The following is a 5,448-nucleotide window of genomic DNA, read 5'->3' as shown; positions in this document are numbered from 1 at the left end:
TGCACCGCAGAGTCATGAATAGCTAGGAGACTGGTGACATGAATAGATTCATAGATTCAAGCCTAGAAGAGACCACTATTATAATCTTGTCTCATCTCTCACATAACAGAGTTCACAGAATTTCACCCATTAATCCCTACACTCTGAGACATCTAACTGGGAGTAGAACTTGAGCATCCCTTTCAGAAAGCCCTTCAAAGATTGCAAGAAGAAAATCTAGGATGTATTCTGAGTTTCTGCCTATTCGTGCTTTATACAACGTATGTCAATAAAGATTGATCCAAAGCAAAACACTTGGTCCTAATATGGGAAAATTTTATCCAAACTTCACAACTGGCCTCAACTTCTATAATGAGCTGAACCAAACCATGGACCTCTACCTCCCTCCACCTCTCAAACTCTTGAATACTTTGGATCTGAGCTTGATGCCTCTCTATTTTTGATCTAACCTCCCAAGAATGGTTCCTTAAAGAGCTGATTTTTTAAAAACCTAGCACCTGGTCCTGCAGCCCTTACTCGTGTGTGTAATCTTCACTCATGCTAATTGGCCTACTGTTGCCAGTGGACTGGTTCTGGCCTCTTTTTGCATCAGTAAAATTCCATTGACTATAGTGGAGTTACTCCAGATTGACACTAGTGCACTAGCCTAATTGGACTACTCCCGTGGGTAAGTATTGCAGTATGTCCAGATTCAGCAGGATCGTAAGTAGAATAACTCATGCACTTCCGTCCTTTCCCAGGCTAATGAACTTCCTTCTTAGACTAATTTAGAACTTTCTGCCACTCCGTTCATAGCACTTCATGGAAAGCTAATCACTTTGAGTGAAGTCATTAACCCAACACATTCACTTTCAAAATGATGTTTATTTATAAAGAGAATAATAAGCAATGTTTATTTATAAGAGGTGACATTATGGGATATATTATGCAAATTTCCATCGAGGCAATAAAGTTGAATTCCTAGTAACTAAGAGTCTGCTAGGTAGAGAGAGTAGAAGTTAAGAACTTTCCTCTACAAATGATTCTGCACTCAGCTAGCACCCATTGAAAGAGGGGAGAAATCGGGTTTACTTGCCGCTAGGAATGTGTTAAACAATTCCCACTTAACTTGCACTTGGTGATTATGCTTTGGAACGGGGCCATTGTCATGTAATGACTGTGTCGGAGAAAAACAGAGTTCTCACTCCTTTGGTTGGGTGCAGCAAAGTCAGATACTTTATTCTCAAGCAATTGCATAGAGGGAGAGAGTGCACTAGGACACAGGGTTTCCCCCGGCTAGGCAGGTCTCTCTCCAGGTAAACAATTACAGCAAGCATTTATACCTTTTGTTATATACAATAATGAGCAACAGCTGCATTTTGTTTATACATAGGTCATCCGATATCTGATTTTTCACATCTATTTAGATTCTAGTCTACATTCCATAGTTATCTACACAAGGTCGCAACAACTTCTCACACAGGTCCTTCCCATTCGCCTCACACAATCCTCGCTTCTACAAATCTCACGTTATTAGGGTTACAGCTAGCCTGACTCTTGCTCACAGAAGAGACTGTATGCATTGAAATCCCCTTCAAATCCCTGTCAGTTCTTGCTCTACTTCCACAACTGTGTGTGTTAAAGATACATTTCTGAAGGGTGGAGCCTAGTTTATCCGTCAGATGTCCCTAACAGGACTCTGAAAACTTCTCCGCTGGGTGACACCAGCTGGCATGTATGTAAATACAACCAGTGCAGCAGCATATCCAGTTTGCGCCAGATGAGAAGCCGGCACATAAGATAGTAGGGGTAGAGAACAATAAGTGAGAAGCCACGAATCTAGGGGAGAGAGAGAAGACCTTCTGATCCAGAAGTTCCCCTGCCATAGTGAAATCTCTAACACGTTTCCCAATCAACTCTAGGACCCAGGATACCAAAAGCTCTGTAGTTTTAACTCAACTCCACCCACAATGTAACCCAACTGAAATATCCCATTCCATCATTAGTCCCATCAAAACCAATAGGTCTTCCAGTGGAATAGCCCATTGAGACTAAGGCTGTTCCATAGGTAGTAACGAAGGTGAGTCTCATCATCAGTAGATGGCCTAGCGCAGGGGTCAGCAACCTTTCAGAAGTGGTGTGCCGAGTCTTCATTTATTCACTCTAATTTAAGGTTTTAACGTTTTTAGAAGGTCTCTAGTTATATATTATAGACTTATAGAAAAACTATTGTTGTATGTAAAGTAAATAAGGTTTTAAAAATGTTTAAGAAGCTTCATTTAAAATTAAATTAAAATGCAGAGCCCCCCCCGGACCGGTGGCCAGGACCTGGGCAGTGTGAGTGCCACTGAAAATCAGCTCGCGTGCCACCTTCGGCACACATGCCATAGGTTGCCTACCCCTGGCCTAGCATCTTAACATATAATACAATTTGCTGTGATAATTTAGATTCCCTCCTTTCCCCCTCTACCTCCCTTGGGAACAACAGTCAAAGTCATCTTTTCAAGTTGTGGCCATACAAAGCCATGCTGGTGTTTCAGCAGCATGTCACTAATAGCCATTTGAAATGATTACCATTTAGGTAGCCCATTCCCAGAGCCAGGCTTTGATTTAAAAACAAAAAAAATGTTTGTTGCACTCTGCTTTTGATTGATGCAGGAGATTAGAGATGAATGCCATAATCCAACAAGTAAAAGGGCACCAGCTAGACAGGTTTGTGTATTTATTCAAGTAACTAAGAAATGAGCATCTTGCTGCTCAACAGCTCTATGAATACAAGTGTCTTGGGGAGTTCACATATTAACAACATTTATTTGAATAAGCCTGTGGCAGCCAACCCAGGACAATTGAATTCATGGAAACAACAGTCCATTCCCTGCACTGAAAGTAATTTGAAATTCCTGGGTTTCATGCATTCAATAAATAAACTGTAAATGACAAATTCAAAGAATCATGTCTACCTGTGGCCAAAAAAGATGCAGGAGATTATAGGCACCTCAAGGCAGAGTGATCTTTCCCGTTCCATCCGTCTCTAAGGCTCATAGTTTTGGAGATGTTCCTGGATTCATGCTGTAAGTGATGCAAAATAAAAAGTGAAGCGCAGATGCCTAGGGTGCCCTGACAGTTATACAGCTCTATGCTTGTAGGTGGTTTTCAAAGCATTTTCTCTCTTCTCAGAACTGTGCAATCATGGTTATAAATTCCCAATCTATTAGCAGCTGCTTCCATCCCGATTACTCCACATGAATAGCTCCAGTTTAATACAGTTTTTAAAAATCTCATCTCTCATTCACTGAGTGTACTTTACATTGCAACTATGGGGCACCAGGTCAGCAAAGGATCTGGCCCATTGAGATATTGGGTTTTTTTTTTCCTCTCAGTTTGGTCAAGCAAAGGAAGGGTGAAAAATCTCAGGTTCACAGCACACCTGAGAACACGTGAGAACTCTGCCTAAGTTAAGACTGCACAGTGCATGTAATATTGTATAGACTCATAGACTTTAAGGCCAGAAGGGACCATCATGATCATCTAGTCTGACCTCCTGCACATCACAAGCCACAAACCCGCATTCACCCACTCCTGTAATAGGCCCATAACCTCTGGCTGAATTACTGATGTCCTCAAATCTTGGTTTAAAGACTTCAAGTTTACAGATTTAAAGGTTAATAAAGTTACAGTACATTGGAGCTCTACTGGTGGAAAAGCCTATTAAAGAGAGCTTGTTTATTCCAGTGGAATGCTCTAAGGGACTTTTAAGGAAATAAATCAGTTTGGATATACATAGAACATTTAGTAAACTTCTGTATGATTCATTGAAATAGAAGTATGATATAATTAAGCAATGACATGACAGCTAGCAAGTGTGTTTCTGGGCAATTATCGCATGCCTCACGTGTCATTATGAGACACCAAAGCCAAAAGCTCGGGGAACGTTAACAGCCAGAGATGGGCAATAATTCTCCCCAACTGCACAACCTGCCAGGTTTTATTGCTATTTTGAAATGGAATTTGTAAATAAAAAAATAAGGAAAGCAATCAAACCTGCATATTGCTGACATAGGTATGACATTAATAGCAGACAATCAGGGGCATTATGCCCAGAATTCTACAGCCATCCAGTGGTAAAATATATAGCAAACACTGAGGAGAGACACAGCTGTGGTTAAGGCTGTGAACTAGAATCTAGTAGTTTGGGGTTCCATTCCTTGTGTGATCTTGGCTAATCTCTTTGGGGGCAGAGATTATCTTTTACTGTATGTTTGCTATAGTGCCTAGCACGATGGGGTCTCTAGGGTACACCTGGGGGGGAAAATTAGGGTAAATAGTAAATTTGCCAAAAAACGCATTTTTCAGGGCACCAAAGCTATCTGTGAATTTGGGTCAAATTTGGTAAATAGTTACAGCTGGAAAAAAAATGGGGGGAAATGTAAAAAGTTGAAATGGTTCATTTCAGCCCTTTCAAAATTAAACTTTTTAACTTTTTATTTCAAACTCATGTTTGGTTTGAAAATTTAGCTAATTTAAAAACAAAAACAACAACAACAAAAGGGTGAAATGCACCCGAATCGAAATGAAAAACTGAAAACCAAAATGGGTTTTGGTCAAACAAAACATTTTGTTAAACTAAAAATGAAATTAAAAAGGGAAATAAAAAATTCCTTTCAGGGTGAGTGAAATGTTTCATTCAACCCAAGCTGCGCCTTTTCATTTCAGCGAGAAAACCTGAAAAAAAAAATCAGATTTGGTTTGAACTAAACCAATATTTTCCCCTGGATTTTTCAGTTCAGCCTCTGAATTGAAATCTCAGTTATTCGCTCAACTTTACTCTAGAACCTACTGTAAGACAAATAACAGTGACAAAATAGACACCGTGGGACTTTGCTCATTCACACAAACATCTCAATTTTGAATTAACAGGTGGGTGAACAAACACGACAGAAAGAAAAATGTTTCCCCACTGGAGGCAATCTTTCCCAGGGTGCTCAGGTAATTTGATGTGGTTTGGACACTCTGGCCAAAGCAAATGTCTTCCTCTTTCCAGGGTAAACCATAGCCCAAATACAAAATATATCCTTCAGTCCCCTCCGGGATCAACCACCATTGCTTAACCCTCCCTGGCTCACAGCTTTCAGCCTCGGTGACACTGGGGGATTCGATGCTGGTGCTGGTTTGCCCTCCCTGGGGGTAGTTCAATAGTCATTTGTCCCTCTGGTCTTCACCCTCTTGATGAAGCTGGACTTTCTTACACCCTCTCTGGATACCCTAAACAATAAGAGATGCCAACACCAAGCCTCTAACTCACATCATGCCACCAGAGGTCTTTTCCTCTACTCACTCCATGCCTTTCCAAGGTCCCTCCGTATCCTGCCTCTTCAGGCCATGAACAATTTACCCCTTCCCAGGATTCATTGCTCACTTTCTCCTTCCCACAAGCTGATGCTCTTGCCTCTGCTCTATCTCCCTACTGAG

Source organism: Emys orbicularis, chromosome 11, assembly GCF_028017835.1.
Source record: "Emys orbicularis isolate rEmyOrb1 chromosome 11, rEmyOrb1.hap1, whole genome shotgun sequence".
NCBI classification, from domain to species: Eukaryota; Metazoa; Chordata; order Testudines; family Emydidae; genus Emys; species Emys orbicularis.
Note: the sequence above shows the minus strand (reverse complement) of the source record.